This window comes from Amphiura filiformis, chromosome 3 (genome assembly GCF_039555335.1).
Source record: "Amphiura filiformis chromosome 3, Afil_fr2py, whole genome shotgun sequence".
Taxonomy (NCBI): Eukaryota; Metazoa; Echinodermata; class Ophiuroidea; order Amphilepidida; family Amphiuridae; genus Amphiura; species Amphiura filiformis.
The window spans coordinates 24121292-24139315 of NC_092630.1; the positions used below are offsets into that span (position 1 = coordinate 24121292).

An 18024-nucleotide genomic window follows, 5' to 3' on the forward strand; every position below is an offset into this window, starting at 1 on the left:
ACTATAATTGGATGCAATAATCTACATGATTACAATCGCGTCCGCATTATGGCTCTTAGAATAAACACGCATGTCGGCGCTGAAATTTTGGACGAACTGATGGAGGAAAACCTCGTTTTTTGCAAAACTAGCTTCAATTTGGAGTGAAAATCAAATGGAATAGCAATTGGCAGAATGTTGAGAAATAATGTAGGTATTCAGATGTCTAAATTAACGTCTCGTAATCAAGATATCGATAATTTCACAAACCAGCTTTTTCTCAAGCAAATTCTCCAAAATTTTCCCCCAAAACGGGCTTTTAAAATTTAATCGGTACTGTATTTGGTTCTTCCCCATGGCAACATTATTTCTTTGATCGATTTGTAATACAATACGAAAAAGAAGAAAACAATCGCTCGGTGTGGATTTATACGGAGCGCACATTTGAAAAAAAACCTCATGGAACGTGTTTTTGATCTTGTGCACTTGGTGGGTAAAAATGCTTTAAACGAAGGATTTTCAAATTTATTCTAATAATTTGTATATAACACACACAAAAATGTTAAGCTACATCAATGCACCAACATTTCACTCGCTGCGATATTTGATTACTGAGAAAACTCTGTTTTAGAGAACAACTTTATACGTCTTTTATACGTTTTTTATACGTCTCTTTGTGTAACCTTAATTATTTTAAACTGTTGTGATTTGGTAGTTCACAGCATCTTACGAATGGTAGTGAGCTTTGGCATAAACTGCATTGCTCAATTCATAGCGAGCGTGTAGAAGAATTAAAATATCACAGATATACTTTTATAGGTGCTGCGGTTATTGAGTTACGTTGTGAAGAGGGCTGAAACAACAACACTTTTGTAAAACGTACATAACTCAGTAACAACAATAAATTAAGCAAGTTTACAAAGTATACGATTTGTAGAATGAACTTTTGCAAAACATCAATGTGTTAATTTTCAATAATATATTGATCTAGATAATGAAAATCGATTTTTAGGTTGCTTCGACAATACCTCGTCTACCCTTAATGGGGATGAGGAGGAGAGGAACACATTCAGAGTGGCGTTTTTAATTAATCAAAAGAAAGAAAAGACCCATACAAGCAATATCAAGGGTATTTTTATTTTACATACGTTGATTTTAATTGCAGCAACATAATAATTGGATTGTCTTAGTTTATGAGTGTGAGATGAATTTATTAATGCAAGTTCAAATGTCACTCCTTTTATAGTATTTCTGGGGAAACGTGAGAAAATAATAATACAATACGGTACCAGAAACATTAAAAATCAGACTGCTGCCAATGTGACCATAGCGCCCTCCACATTCCTTTTTTGAACACACAGCTTCTAATGGTTTTGATGGTGACACTATGACAGGTGTTTTAGGACTTCAGCAGCAGCTTATTGCAAAAGCTATTCCCTCAGCTTGCCTGTTTATTGATTGAAACGAACGCTCTCAGCCATGATACGACAACACTGTTAACGTTTGACATGTTTAAGGGCTGGGGTATGAACGTTTGGACAGTATTTATTTTGGGACATTAGAGCACATCAGACATATCGAATTGCATTCTGAATATGAAGAATGTCATTCTGATATCAAATAATTTTGATTTTTGAAATTCGCAATTTAATACACATTTTATGGCAAATCATTAAAATTGATATTTTTGATATTTAACAGTACTTGAAGTAAACTTTATAAATCTGATGATTTATACTTAAAGTGTATGTAGGTGGGATGAAAAGCCGACGATCAATTGAAAATTTTGACCTTTCGTATTGAAGATATGGATTTTTTTCCCAAAACACCAAAAAAAATTAGGTCTTTTGGGAAAAAATCCATATCTTCAATATGAAAGGTCAAAATTTTCAATTAACTGTCGACTTTTCCTCCCTGCTACATACACTTTAAGAATATATCATTAGATTTATATAATTTACTTCGAGGACTGTTATATATCAAAATTAGAAAAATATCAAATTTTTATAATTTGTCATAAAATTTGTATTATACTGTGATTTTAAAAAATGAAAATTATTTGATATCAGAAAGACATGCTTCGTATTCAGAATGCAATTCGATAGGTCTGAGGTGCTCTCATGTCCCACAAAAAATACTGTCGAAACGCAATAAACGCTCATTTTGGATCCCTTAAGTCAAAAAACTATCCTTTTTTCACCAGATTCCTGCCGGAAATTTAAAGATTTCTTTCGCTTCAAAGCCACAATTTGTGTGTCCTGGATATTTGGAAATATGTATAGCCATAATCGGCACTCGCACGTTCCAGTGAATTAATGAAATTTGAGTGCCCCGGGTTCACAGTCAGTATTACTGCTGGGTTCTTATGAAACTCAGAATTAAGCTTTTTTTAATTTTAAAGTTAACACATTAAAATGACCAACGTCAGTCACGTTCGACGGAATGGCTCGCATTGGCGACATGGGCTGGTTTAATTAATTAGCATTTATGCAAAAAAGCTCATTAATTATGCTATTATGCAAATTAGAGGGCTGCTAGACAATATAATACATTAGAACATAATTATTAGAAACACTGACCAAGTGTCAAGGCAAAATATACAAAATAAAAGCACCCTAAACATTTATGCGTAGATTTCTTTTTTTCAAAATATTAGCAAAACTTACATATTAATGAGCCTTTTAGTCATTTTCGCTCATTAACTACATTGATTATTGATAAAAACAATAAAGTACAAAGAAAATTTAAATTGACGTGTTGTGAAAACTGTTGTCCGATTTGCTCAAGTTGAAACAAAAGGCATATTGATCACTGCACTTTGCCCATATCAATCAATCTGTTTAAAACATGTCCAGAGCATTTCCTAATTTTCAGAAATATTTTCATAAAATTCCTAGAAAAACCTACACAGTCTATTTATGTTGCCTTTCTCAATAGCATATCAATTGATCCTTTTTTTAAAATGGAATAATGTTATTGGATGATGACTCTCATCAAATTGTATAATACTGAGATGAATGGATGCCCTTCGCGTCGCTGTTCATTAGGCTCTCCGCTTTCCTTCATTATTCTTATGTGATATCCTCCGGATGAGTCTTTCTGATCTATCTGTTGTTTCTTGTGTCGTCTATCGCAAGAATCTTTTGGATTGTTCCAGTTTATGAGTATGTGAGATGACATATGCTGACACGTTTAGTGACAGCCAAGAATTCTCGAGTACTATGGTCTGATGGTACAGATACTATTAGCTCCCAAACTGTGAACCAAGTAGTGCACTTCCTGTGCCGGGTTCCTGTGAAGCATGAGAATTTCCATACATGAAGTATAAGGTCCAATGTTGATTTTAAGACGTGGAGTCATTTTGGATTGACCTCGGGTGACCAGCAGGCCTCCAGATCATTCATTTTCATTCGATGGTCAAATTGGTGTGATAAACAAATAACAATAATTATTATGATGAGCACTAGTCTTTGGAACTTCTCTAAATTCTAAATATTATACTCAGTTGAAATAACATGAAACAAAAGTACAAAACCATAGATGCTAGAACGCCAGTCCAATTAGATTTAAAACACCACGGATTATATATTTTCAAGGAAATACGGTACAATTTTCTGTCCAGGGACATCCAAGACCGTACTTTTAAGGATCATTTCTAGAGTACGTGTCACCATGCTATCAAATACACTTGATGGCTATCCAACACCACGTTGATGAGCTGTAGTGTTCCTCTCTGAGCGCGAAGCGGACATGGGATGTTGCCTTTCCAGGCATCTTGTCTCTCGTGTCATTGATGAACGTTCCTCCTCCTCCTTTAATGGGGATGAGGAGGAGAGGAACACATTCAGAGTGGCGTTTTTTAATTAATCAAAAGAAAGAAAAGACCCATACAAGCAATATCAAGGGTATTTTTTATTTTACATACGTTGATTTTTAATTGCAGCAACATAATAATTGGATTGTCTTAGTTTATGAGTGTGAGATGAATTTATTAATGCAAGTTCAAATGTCACTCCTTTTATAGTATTTCTGGGGAAACGTGAGAAAATAATAATACAATACGGTACCAGAAACATTAAAAATCAGACTGCTGCCAATGTGACCATAGCGCCCTCCACATTCCTTTTTTGAACACACAGCTTCTAATGGTTTTGATGGTGACACTATGACAGGTGTTTTAGGACTTCAGCAGCAGCTTATTGCAAAAGCTATTCCCTCAGCTTGCCTGTTTATTGATTGAAACGAACGCTCTCAGCCATGATACGACAACACTGTTAACGTTTGACATGTTTAAGTCAAAAAACTATCCTTTTTTCACCAGATTCCTGCCGGAAATTTAAAGATTTCTTTCGCTCCAAAGCCACAGTTTGTGTGTCCTGGATATTTGGAAATATGTATAGCCATAATCGGCACTCGCACGTTCCAGTGAATTAATGAAATTTGAGTGCCCCGGGTTCTGACAGTCAGTATTACTGCTGGGTTCTTATGAAACTCAGAATTCAGCTTTTTTAATTTTAAAGTTAACACATTAAAATGACCAACGTCAGTCACGTTCGACGGAATGGCTCGCATTGGCGACATGGGCTGGTTTAATTAATTAGCATTTATGCAAAAAAGCTCATTAATTATGCTATTATGCAAATTAGAGGGCTGCTAGACAATATAATACATTAGAACATAATTATTAGAAACACTGACCAAGTGTCAAGGCAAAATATACAAAATAAAAGCACCCTAAACATTTATGCGTAGATTTCTTTTTTGCAAAATATTAGCAAAACTTACATATTAATGAGCCTTTTTAGTCATTTTCGCTCATTAACTACATTGATTATTGATAAAAACAATAAAGTACAAAGAAAATTTAAATTGACGTGTTGTGAAAATGTTGTCCGATTTGCTCAAGTTGAAACGAAAGGCATTGATCACTGCACTTTGCCCATATCAATCAATCTGTTTAAAACATGTCCAGAGCATTTCCTAATTTTCAGAAATATTTTCATAAAATTCCTAGAAAAACCTACACAGTCTATTTATGTTGCCTTTCTCAATAGCATATCAATTGATCCTTTTTTTTAAATGGAATAACGTCATTGGATGATGACTCTCATCAAATTGTATAATACTGAGATGAATGAGTGCCCTTCGCGTCGCTGTTCATTAGGCTCTCCGCTTTCCTTCATTATTCTTATGTGATATCCTCCGGATGAGTCTTTCTGATCTATCTGTTGTTTCTTGTGTCGTCTATCGCAAGAATCTTTTGGATTGTTCCAGTTTATGAGTATGTGAGATGACATATGCTGACACGTTTAGTGACAGCCAAGAATTCTCGAGTACTATGGTCTGATGGTACAGATACTATTAGCTCCCAAACTGTGAACCAAGTAGTGCACTTCCTGTGCCGGGTTCCTGTGAAGCATGAGAATTTCCATACATGAAGTATAAGGTCCAATGTTGATTTTAAGACGTGGAGTCATTTTGGATTGACCCCTGGTGACCAGCAGGCCTCCAGATCATTAATTATCATTCGATGGTCAAATTGGTGTGATAAACAAATAACAATAATTATTATGATGAGCACTAGTCTTTGGAACTTCTCTAAATTCTAAATATTATACTCAGTTGAAATAACATGAAACAAAAGTACAAAACCATAGATGCTAGAACGCCAGTCCAATTAGATTTAAAACACCACGGATTATATATTTTCAAGGAAATACAGTACAATTTTCTGTCCAGGGACATCCAAGACCGTACTTTTAAGGATCATTTCTAGAGTACGTGTCACCATGCTATCAAATACACTTGATGGCTATCCAACACCATGATGATGAGCTGTAGTGTTCCTCTCTGAGCGCGAAGCGGACATGGGATGTTGCCTTTCCAGGCATCTTGTCTCGTGTCATTGATGAACGTTCCTCCTCCTCCTTTAATGGGGATGAGGAGGAGAGGAACACATTCAGAGTGGCGTTTTTAATTAATCAAAAGAAAGAAAAGACCCATACAAGCAATATCAAGGGTATTTTTATTTTACATACGTTGATTTTTAATTGCAGCAACATAATAATTGGATTGTCTTAGTTTATGAGTGTGAGATGAATTTATTAATGCAAGTTCAAATGTCACTCCTTTTATAGTATTTCTGGGGAAACGTGAGAAAATAATAATACAATACGGTACCAGAAACATTAAAAATCAGACTGCTGCCAATGTGACCATAGCGCCCTCCACATTCCTTTTTTGAACACACAGCTTCTAATGGTTTTGATGGTGACACTATGATAGGTGTTTTAGGACTTCAGCAGCAGCTTATTGCAAAAGCTATTCCCTCAGCTTGCCTGTTTATTGATTGAAACGAACGCTCTCAGCCATGATACGACAACACTGTTAACGTTTGACATGTTTAAGTCAATAAACTATCCTTTTTTCACCAGATTCCTGCCGGAAATTTAAAGATTTCTTTCGCTCCAAAGCCACAGTTTGTGTGTCCTGGATATTTGGAAATATGTATAGCCATAATCGGCACTCGCACGTTCCAGTGAATTAATGAAATTTGAGTGCCCCGGGTTCACAGTCAGTATTACTGCTGGGTTCTTATGAAACTCAGAATTCAGCTTTTTTTAATTTTAAAGTTAACACATTAAAATGACCAACGTCAGTCACGTTCGACGGAATGGCTCGCATTGGCGACATGGGCTGGTTTAATTAATTAGCATTTATGCAAAAAAGCTCATTAATTATGCTATTATGCAAATTAGAGGGCTGCTAGACAATATAATACATTAGAACATAATTATTAGAAACACTGACCAAGTGTCAAGGCAAAATATACAAAATAAAAGCACCCTAAACATTTATGCGTAGATTTCTTTTTTGCAAAATATTAGCAAAACTTACATATTAATGAGCCTTTTTAGTCATTTTCGCTCATTAACTACATTGATTATTGATAAAAACAATAAAGTACAAAGAAAATTTAAATTGACGTGTTGTGAAAACTGTTGTCCGATTTGCTCAAGTTGAAACGAAAGGCATTGATCACTGCACTTTGCCCATATCAATCAATCTGTTTAAAACATGTCCAGAGCATTTCCTAATTTTCAGAAATATTTTCATAAAATTCCTAGAAAAACCTACACAGTCTATTTATGTTGCCTTTCTCAATAGCATATCAATTGATCCTTTTTTTTAAATGGAATAACGTCATTGGATGATGACTCTCATCAAATTGTATAATACTGAGATGAATGGATGCCCTTCGCGTCGCTGTTCATTAGGCTCTCCGCTTTCCTTCATTATTCTTATGTGATATCCTCCGGATGAGTCTTTCTGATCTATCTGTTGTTTCTTGTGTCGTCTATCGCAAGAATCTTTTGGATTGTTCCAGTTTATGAGTATGTGAGATGACATATGCTGACACGTTTAGTGACAGCCAAGAATTCTCGAGTACTATGGTCTGATGGTACAGATACTATTAGCTCCCAAACTGTGAACCAAGTAGTGCACTTCCTGTGCCGGGTTCCTGTGAAGCATGAGAATTTCCATACATGAAGTATAAGGTCCAATGTTGATTTTAAGACGTGGAGCCATTTTGGATTGACCCCTGGTGACCAGCAGGCCTCCAGATCATTAATTATCATTCGATGGTCAAATTGGTGTGATAAACAAATAACAATAATTATTATGATGAGCACTAGTCTTTGGAACTTCTCTAAATTCTAAATATTATTCTCAGTTGAAATAACATGAAACAAAAGTACAAAACCATAGATGCTAGAATGCCAGTCCAATTAGATTAAAAACACCACGGATTATATATTTTCAAGGAAATACAGTACAATTTTCTGTCCAGGGACATCCAAGACCGTACTTTTAAGGATCATTTCTAGAGTACGTGTCACCATGCTATCATATACACTTGATGGCTATCCAACACCACGATGATGAGCCGTAGTGTTCCTCTCTGAGCGCGAAGCGGACGTGGGATGTTGCCTTTCCAGGCATCTTGTCTCGTGTCATTGATGAACGTTCCTCCTCCTCCTTTAATGGGGATGAGGAGGAGAGGAACACATTCAGAGTGGCGTTTTTTAATTAATCAAAAGAAAGAAAAGAAAGAAAAGACATATATATACAAGCAATATCAAGGGTATTTTTTATTTTACGTACGTTGATTTTTAATTGCAGCAACATAATAATTGGATTGTCTTAGTTTATGAGTGTGAGATGAATTTATTAATGCAAGTTCAAATGTCACTCCTTTTATAGTATTTCTGGGGAAACGTGAGAAAATAATAATACAATACGGTACCAGAAACATTAAAAATCAGACTGCTGCCAATGTGACCATAGCGCCCTCCACATTCCTTTTTTGAACACACAGCTTCTAATGGTTTTGATGGTGACACTATGACAGGTGTTTTAGGACTTCAGCAGCAGCTTATTTCAAAAGCTATTCCCTCAGCTTGCCTGTTTATTGATTGAAACGAACGCTCTCAGCCATGATACGACAACACTGTTAACGTTTGACATGTTTAAGTCAATAAACTATCCTTTTTCACCAGATTCCTGCCGGAAATTTAAAGATTTCTTTCGCTCCAAAGCCACAGTTTGTGTGTCCTGGATATTTGGAAATATGTATAGCCATAATCGGCACTCGCACGTTCCAGTGAATTAATGAAATTTGAGTGCCCCGGGTTCACAGTCAGTATTACTGCTGGGTTCTTATGAAACTCAGAATTCAGCTTTTTTTATTTTAAAGTTAACACATTAAAATGACCAACGTCAGTCACGTTCGACGGAATGGCTCGCATTGGCGACATGGGCTGGTTTAATTAATTAGCATTTATGCAAAAAAGCTCATTAATTATGCTATTATGCAAATTAGAGGGCTGCTAGACAATATAATACATTAGAACATAATTATTAGAAACACTGACCAAGTGTCAAGGCAAAATCTACCAAAAAAACGTTGACAACGTAAAGAAAGCAGCAAGTTTAAAAAGCCCCCACCTCGGCTCACTTTTTGAAACTTGGTCCCATTTTGAATATCAACAGCAAATCGGTGTTTTTTAGCATCATTGCCATTAACATGCCTACTTGTTATTCGTTTAATTCAATCATTGATCATGAACTTAATAATTATTATAAAACAAAACATATATAGGATATTGGCCAAGAACAACATAATAACCTTTCTGATCGTTCCAGAATGCTAACAACTTTTAAGTAATATATCGCATCGGCACATTAAAGATTCATAACACTTCTGGAAATGTTTTAAGTTGATAATTATGACAAAGTTTAAATCAGTATACAAATGGGACCAAGTTTCAAAAAGTGAGCCGAGGTGGGGGCTTTTTAAACTTGCTGCTTTCTTTACGTTGTCAACGTTTTTTTGGTAGATTTCGTTTCTTTTTATGAATGAAGCCGAGTAGCTCCAAGCTTGAAAAGTCATCCGGTTACGAAGTACTCCATAAGACGAATAAAGCGAAAAATAGAAGTTTGAATAATATTATCCTTGATTTATGACAATAAAAAATACGAGTGTATGTAGCTATAACTAAAATGTACGTGGTTCTTTGTAGCACTGGGGCAATCTAGTTGGATATCCAAATTTCGCCGTTTGTGGTTCTTTGTAGCCCTGCAGGCAATCTAGTTGGATATCTCTATTGAGCGGCGGTTGTTGGCGGTCTTTCGCGGTTCGTGGTATTCCTTTATTCTTCAAGCCCTGTCCTCTATCGGGGCTAATTTATTGTTTAAGCTTGTTGGAAATCCATATTTCGCGGTGTGTGGTTCTTTGTAGCCCTGCGGGGCAATATAGTTGGATATCTCTATTGAGGTGGTTGTTGGAGGTCTTTCGCGGTTCGTGGTTATAAAATTTTCCTTATCCTTCAAGCCTTGCCCTCTATTGAGGGCTAATTTATAGTTAAAACTTGTTGGACATCCATATTTCGCGGTGTGTGGTTCTTTATAGCCCTGCAAGTAATCTAGTTGGATATTTCTATTGAGCGGCAGTTGTTGGCAGTTTTTCGCGGTTTGTGGTTTTAATTTGTAGGATATCCATATTTCAAGATTTGTGGTTCCTGAGTCCTGCGGGGCAATCAAGCTAGATATCCAAATTTCGCGGTTTGTGGTTCTTTGTAGCCCTGCGGGGCAATCTAGTTGGATATCCCTGTTGAGCGGCGGTTGTCGGTGGTCTTTTGAGATTTTCCCTTTAATTTCGGGCCGCCCTCACCTCTACATCCCGAGGATGCTTTTCAATAATTTAAATTATACGGTGTCAACAATTACTATTACTTGGTATGATAACTTATCTTACCATGTTGACTTATATTGTTTGTTAAGGCAACTTTCGCGGTTCGTGGTTATAATTTCCCTAATCCTTCAAGCTTTGCCCTCTATCGAGGGCTAATTTATAGTTAAAACTTGTTGGACATCCATATTTCGCGGTTTATGGTTCTTTATAGCCCTGCGGGCAATCTAGTTGGATATCCAAATTTCGCGGTTTGTGGTTCTTTGTAGCCCTGCGGGTAATATAGTTGAATATTTCTATTAAGCGCCAGTTGTTGGCGGTTTTTCGCGGTTTGTGGTTTTAATTTGCAGGATATCCATATTTCAAGATTTGTGGTTCCTGAGTCCTGCGGGGCAATCTAGCTGGATATCAAAATTCCGCGGTTTGTGGTTCTTTGTAGCCCTGCGGGGCAATCTAGTTGGATATCCCTATTTAGCGGCGGTTGTCGGCGGTCTTTTGAGATTTAATTTTACCTTTAATTTCGGGCCGCCCCCTCCTCTACATCCCGAGGATGCTTTTCAATAATTTAAATCATACGGTGTCAAAAATTACTATTCCTTGGTATGATAATTTATCTTACCATGTTGACTTATATTGTCAAGATATTGGCGAGATATTTTATATCGTCATGTTGACATAATGCTGATAATAAGTCGACATGGCAAGATAATTATCTTGTCAAGTTGTGTCACATAGACGCTTCCGTACTATATATGCTTGATAAATGTTATTTGGATTTTTTTTTTCCTGCTGGCCTTCCATACTAGCGGAACAATTTTCCACACCTACAGAGTGTTTGTAATCAACCTACCGGGACGGTATGACAATTGTCATGTTCTACGATAGCTGAAGATGACAGAGAGTCAGGTCTCTTAATCGATTCAACAACCATTCATACATATCACAATCATCATTGTCCTATTATCATGCGAATTTGCCCGTGGTAGGACAAAATATATTTAAATGAGAATAACAATGAGTAACGTCGTATTGCATACGGTACCCTATAATACCTGATCTGGTTTCTTGTGTTATTCAGATTTCTTTTGATGGTGTTGTATCACATTATGCTGTGTTTTTAAATAGGCCCTTAACACAAAAAACAATTTCCATGAGAATCAAACAACTTGCTTTAATAAAAAAATAATATCACAATAGCACTGGATGTTTAAAATTATGTTATCCTTGATTAATGACAATAAATTGTTTAATAAAACATTTAAAAAAAAATCAGTTGGTCACCGGGTTTCGAACTCGGGATAGCGTATCTGGAGTCAAGCGCACTAACCATTAGGCCACGGACCTCTGCTGTAAAATTCCGTGTCGAAATACAGCATTTATTATATAAATGGATGCGTCGTCCGATAAGAACAAAAGAATTGTGAAAAACTTGATTTTTTGGCGAATGGGGCTCAGAATTTGTATGTAGGGTATCCAGGAAACTGCTAGGGTATATTTGGAAGTGAATCTGAAAAAGTAGTGTGAAGGTGATAACCAGGTAGACCTGTAGCAGTGTCCAAAATTCTGGATCAGTATGATTTGCAACTAATTTTCGCTATGAAATACCGCGTGAAATGGAAGCAAAAATATTTGTTTATTACGAACAATGATTGACTGTAGGATTGGTGGCCCTTTTGGAATTAATGAGTTGTCACGATATTACACCTGGGACTGTAAATAACATTTAGCATGGTTTTAGATACATTTTGTACCCAGCGAAAAATAACATCGAACAATAGAAGTCAAGTGTTTTAATGTTACGTGTAAATATAGTCTCGCGGGAGCATCTGTTATTAGTCTTCTTTATCAGTCTTTTTTTTTAAAACTTGCTGGTCACGGCTACCGCGTGACTCTAATATACAAAATAAAAACACCCTAAACATTTATGCGTAGATTTCTTTTTTGCAAAATATTAGCAAAACTTACATATTAATGAGCCTTTTTAGTCATTTTCGCTCATTAACTACATTGATTATTGATAAAAACAATAAAGTACAAAGAAAATTTAAATTGATGTGTTGTGAAAACTGTTGTCCGATTTGCTCAAGTTGAAACGAAAGGCATTGATCACTGCACTTTGCCCATATCAATCAATCTGTTTAAAACATGTCCAGAGCATTTCCTAATTTTCAGAAATATTTTCATAAAATTCCTAGAAAAACCTACACAGTCTATTTATGTTGCCTTTCTCAATAGCATATCAATTGATCCTTTTTTTTAAAATGGAATAACGTCATTGGATGATGACTCTCATCAAATTGTATAATACTGAGATGAATGGATGCCCTTCGCGTCGCTGTTCATTAGGCTCTCCGCTTTCCTTCATTATTCTTATGTGATATCCTCCGGATGAGTCTTTCTGATCTATCTGTTGTTTCTTGTGTCGTCTATCGCAAGAATCTTTTGGATTGTTCCAGTTTATGAGTATGTGAGATGACATATGCTGACACGTTTAGTGACAGCCAAGAATTCTCGAGTACTATGGTCTGATGGTACAGATACAGGGTGTATCAAAATGATTGGTACCGGGCTATGTGACATTTTAAGAAATATATCAAAAATATAAAATTGCTACTTAACATAGTTTTTGTACGATAAATAGAAAGAGGCATGTTTTAACTTATTGATCTGATAATCTGAAGTTGATAGGTTGATGCATCTGGGAGTTATTGTCATTTAATCGAAGATCGGCGTAATCATGGTTTTACTTACACAACACAAAATGAATAGGTTCACTGCTTGAACCATTTATTGCATACATGCTCTTCAATATCTCACCTCAGTCTACATAACATAAAATTGCTTTACATATGCTTTAAAAAAGATAGTTCCTGAAGTCCCTGCCTTACGACTCTGGCAGTGTGAGGTGAAGCTCTATCTTTAATGAACTTAATACCTGGGATAGATCCATTCTGTAACTGCCCATATCAAATTTTGAAACATTGCGAGTTATAGCATGTTTGCATGGGATATGCCTTGCTCTTGGAAACTGTCTTCCAAATTTTCTATGCACTTCTCCATAGCTTCGTGTCAGCATATATCATGAATTATGCACACTTAAGTGTGGAATACTGTGGAGCCATTCCAATAACTTTTACCAGGTCTAAACTAACCTACACTGTCTACAGTCTATAGCCATTCTGCCACACCATCTACTTTGAAATCGCAATACTACAATTTAAATTACCGCCCTGGAAGGTGTTGATACACAAACTTCTTTCACCCACCTAAATTATTCAAGTCCATAATATTACTCTCAACCAATAAATATTGATTAGAACCTTTATATATATTATGAATGAAGAAATAGTCAAGGAAAATATTAAAAATTTCCATGATTTTCAACATATCTTTCTCACAAGGTATTTGCAGTAAAAATAGAGCTTTGAAAATGATGTGCTACTGATCTAGCGTTACGTTGAAAAGTATAAAAACACCTACTTTCCTTAAAAATCATGTAACTTCTGAACAGAATGTGCTATCTTTATGATCTAAAATTCTTTGAAAAGATAAAACTACTATAATTACAAATATTTAAACAATCAATCCCAAACTGGCATAAAAAATAGTAAAAAAAATCTGCAAAAAATTAGAAGTCGTCGGTACCAATCATTTTGATACACCCTGTACTATTAGCTCCCAAACTGTGAACCAAGTAGTGCACTTCCTGTGCCGGGTTCCTGTGAAGCATGAGAATTTCCATACATGAAGTATAAGCAGAGAGTTGATATTCTTGAGAGGGCACTCTATTCACGTGGTTTCCTTTCCAACGCTAAAAGATCACGAATTTTGGTGGTTTGCAAATGAAAAGTGTCCGCACTATCGATTGATTACGTAACTGTTATGAATAATTTATTAGGTTTTTCAATGCAATCGCCTCGACCCATTAATACATATTATCTGTATTATCAAAGTACTTGGAATAGCAATCCGGTGAGTTCACTGAACTACGCCCTAATACTGATGGAGTTTTAATGGCGTTTAATGGCGCTAATCCTCTCCATACACAGATGAACAAATATAATAGATGAAGGTCAACACGTATGACCTCCTATGTGACATGTTATATGTGATGTACAAAAACCTGAATATCATAAAGATCAGTATTCGTTTGTGCATATGAACTGCACATTTACGTTGCTAGATATTACTCATTATATATAAGGACAAATATTGGTATTATGACAATACGGTATATACATTGTATATAAAACGACTAATAGATCCTACTATCATGGCGTCAGGTCAATGTTCATCATACCCGTATGTTTCTTAAAATTCATTGATATTTGAGACAAATTGCTGTGCCAATTTTATTGGTGCACAAGTAGATCCGGTTTTTTTTAATTTTCATTTCCTTTTAATGAAAGAATTAAGGTTTTCCACTGCACGGGGGCCACAAGGGTGATACTAATTTTAATGCTATATTTTCAAAACGAATACGTGCTCCCGGTTGGCTCTATAACGATTTCACAGAAAAGGTATTTCTAGTGCAATGCAGCGTCGGACTCTAGCTGAGAGCGTAGCCTAAGTCATTCCGGACTCCAAAAAGGGCTCTCCATACACAAATGAACAAACACAAAGGAGGATAGTCTCCTCCGTGACCAGCTTGATTTCGATGGAGCGGAACCAAATTGGCTGCGGAGGAGACGGGTCATTTTTCCATGCAAATTTTTCAGTGTCAGCCGCCTGGTATAAGGTCCAATGTTGATTTTAAGACGTGGAGTCATTTTGGATTGACCCCTGGTGACCAGCAGGCCTCCAGATCATTAATTTTCATTCGATGGTCAAATTGGTGTGATAAACAAATAACAATAATTATTATGATGAGCACTAGTCTTTGGAACTTCTCTAAATTCTAAATATTATTCTCAGTTGAAATAACATGAAACAAAAGTACAAAACCATAGATGCTAGAATGCTAGTCCAATTAGATTAAAAACACCACGGATTATATATTTTCAAGGAAATACAGTATAATTTTCTGTCCAGGGACATCCAAGACCGTACTTTTAAGGATCATTTCTAAAGTACGTGTCACCATGCTATCAAATACACTTGATGGCTATCCAACACCACGATGATGAGCCGTAGTGTTCCTCTCTGAGCGCGAAGCGGACATGGGATGTTGCCTTTCCAGGCATCTTGTCTCGTGTCATTGATGAACGTTCCTCCTCCTCCTTTAATGGGGATGAGGAGGAGAGAACACATTCAGAGTGGCGTTTTTAATTAATCAAAAGAAAGAAAAGACCTATACAAGCAATATCAAGGGTATTTTTTATTTTACATACGTTGATTTTTAATTGCAGCAACATAATAATTGGATTGTCTTAGTTTATGAGTGTGAGATGAATTTATTAATGCAAGTTCAAATGTCACGCCTTTTATAGTATTTCTGGGGAAACGTGAGAAAATAATAATACAATACGGTACCAGAAACATTAAAAATCAGACTGCTGCCAATGTGACCATAGCGCCCTCCACATTCCTTTTTTGAACACACAGCTTCTAATGGTTTTGATGGTGACACCATGACAGGTGTTTTAGGACTTCAGCAGCAGTTTATTGCAAAAGCTATTCCCTCAGCTTGCCTGTTTATTGATTGAAACGAACGCTCTCAGCCATGATACGACAACACTGTTAACGTTTGACATGTTTAAGTCAATAAACTATCCTTTTTTCACCAGATTCCTGCCGGAAATTTCAAGATTTCTTTCGCTCCAAAGCCACAGTTTGTGTGTCCTGGATATTTGGAAATATGTATAGCCATAATCGGCACTCGCACCTTCCAGTGAATTAATGAAATTTGAGTGCCCCGGGTTCACAGTCAGTATTACTGCTGGGTTCTTATGAAACTCAGAATTCAGCTTTTTTTATTTTAAAGTTAACACATTAAAATGACCAACGTCAGTCACGTTCGACGGAATGGCTCGCATTGGCGACATGGGCTGGTTTAATTAATTAGCATTTATGCAAAAAAGCTCATTAATTATGCTATTATGAAAATTAGAGGGCTGCTAGACAATATAATACATTAGAACATAATTATTAGAAACACTGACCAAGTGTCAAGGCAAAATATACAAAATAAAAGCACCCTAAATATTTATGCGTAGATTTCTTTTTTGCAAAATATTAGCAAAACTTACATATTAATGAGCCTTTTTAGTCATTTTCGCTCATTAACTACATTGATTATTGATAAAAACAATAAAGTACAAAAAAAATTTAAATTGATGTGTTGTGAAAATGTTGTCCGATTTGCTCAAGTTGAAACGAAAGGCATATTGATCACTGCACTTTGCCCATATCAATCAATCTGTTTAAAACATGTCCAGAGCATTTCCTAATTTTCAGAAATATCTTCATAAAATTCCTAGAAAAACCTTCACAGTCTATTTATGTTGCCTTTCTCAATAGCATATCAATTGATCCTTTTTTTAAAATGGAATAACGTCATTGGATGATGACTCTCATCAAATTGTATAGTACTGAGATGAATGGATGCCCTTCGCGTCGCTGTTCATTAGGCTCTCCGCTTTCCTTCATTATTCTTATGTGATATCCTCCGGATGAGTCTTTCTGATCTATCTGTTGTTTCTTGTGTCGTCTATCGCAAGAATCTTTTGGATTGTTCCAGTTTATGAGTATGTGAGATGACATATGCTGACACGTTTAGTGACAGCCAAGAATTCTCGAGTACTATGGTCTGATGGTACAGATACTATTAGCTCCCAAACTGTGAACCAAGTAGTGCACTTCCTGTGCCGGGTTCCTGTGAAGCATGAGAATTTCCATACATGAAGTATAAGGTCCAATGTTGATTTTAAGACGTGGAGTCATTTTGGATTGACCCCTGGTGACCAGCAGGCCTCCAGATCATTAATTATCATTCGATGGTCAAATTGGTGTGATAAACAAATAACAGTAATTATTATGATGAGCACTAGTCTTTGGAACTTCTCTAAATTCTAAATATTATTCTCAGTTGAAATAACATGAAACAAAAGTACAAAACCATAGATGCTAGAATGCCAGTCCAATTAGATTTAAAACACCACGGATTATATATTTTCAAGGAAATACAGTACAATTTTCTGTCCAGGGACATCCAAGACCGTACTTTTAAGGATCATTTCTAGAGTACGTGTCACCATGCTATCAAATACACTTGATGGCTATCCAACACCACGATGATGAGCCGTAGTGTTCCTCTCTGAGCGCGAAGCGGACATGGGATGTTGCCTTTCCAGGCATCTTGTCTCGTGTCATTGATGAACGTTCCTCCTCCTCCTTTAATGGGGATGAGGAGGAGAGGAACACATTCAGAGTGGCGTTTTTTAATTAATCAAAAGAAAGAAAAGACCTATACAAGCAATATCAAGGGTATTTTTTATTTTACATACGTTGATTTTTAATTGCAGCAACATAATAATTGGATTGTCTTAGTTTATGAGTGTGAGATGAATTTATTAATGCAAGTTCAAATGTCACTCCTTTTATAGTATTTCTGGGGAGACGTGAGAAAATAATAATACAATACGGTACCAGAAACATTAAAAATCAGACTGCTGCCAATGTGACCATAGCGCCCTCCACATTCCTTTTTTGAACACACAGCTTCTAATGGTTTTGATGGTAACACTATGACAGGTGTTTTAGGACTTCAGCAGCAGCTTATTGCAAAAGCTATTCCCTCAGCTTGCCTGTTTATTGATTGAAACGAACGCTCTCAGCCATGATACGACAACACT

The 18024-nt window shown here is 36.2% G+C and overlaps 5 non-coding genes across 5 annotated transcripts; all 5 read left to right on the plus strand.

The window, feature by feature from the left end:
* Positions 1 to 3609: 3609 nt before the first annotated feature.
* LOC140149438 (small nucleolar RNA U3) lies at positions 3610 to 3833 on the plus strand. The gene has a single exon (XR_011858672.1). It is a non-coding gene; the product is annotated as a small nucleolar RNA U3 (small nucleolar RNA).
* A 1893-nt stretch (positions 3834 to 5726) lies between these two features.
* On the plus strand, positions 5727 to 5948 carry LOC140149436 (small nucleolar RNA U3). Its single transcript, XR_011858670.1, has one exon. It is a non-coding gene; the product is annotated as a small nucleolar RNA U3 (small nucleolar RNA).
* A 1891-nt stretch (positions 5949 to 7839) lies between these two features.
* On the plus strand, positions 7840 to 8061 carry LOC140149437 (small nucleolar RNA U3). Its single transcript, XR_011858671.1, has one exon. It is a non-coding gene; the product is annotated as a small nucleolar RNA U3 (small nucleolar RNA).
* Positions 8062 to 15270: 7209 nt separating this feature from the next.
* Positions 15271 to 15491, plus strand: LOC140149439 (small nucleolar RNA U3). The gene has a single exon (XR_011858673.1). It is a non-coding gene; the product is annotated as a small nucleolar RNA U3 (small nucleolar RNA).
* Positions 15492 to 17383: 1892 nt separating this feature from the next.
* On the plus strand, positions 17384 to 17605 carry LOC140149434 (small nucleolar RNA U3). The gene has a single exon (XR_011858668.1). It is a non-coding gene; the product is annotated as a small nucleolar RNA U3 (small nucleolar RNA).
* Positions 17606 to 18024: the final 419 nt, after the last annotated feature.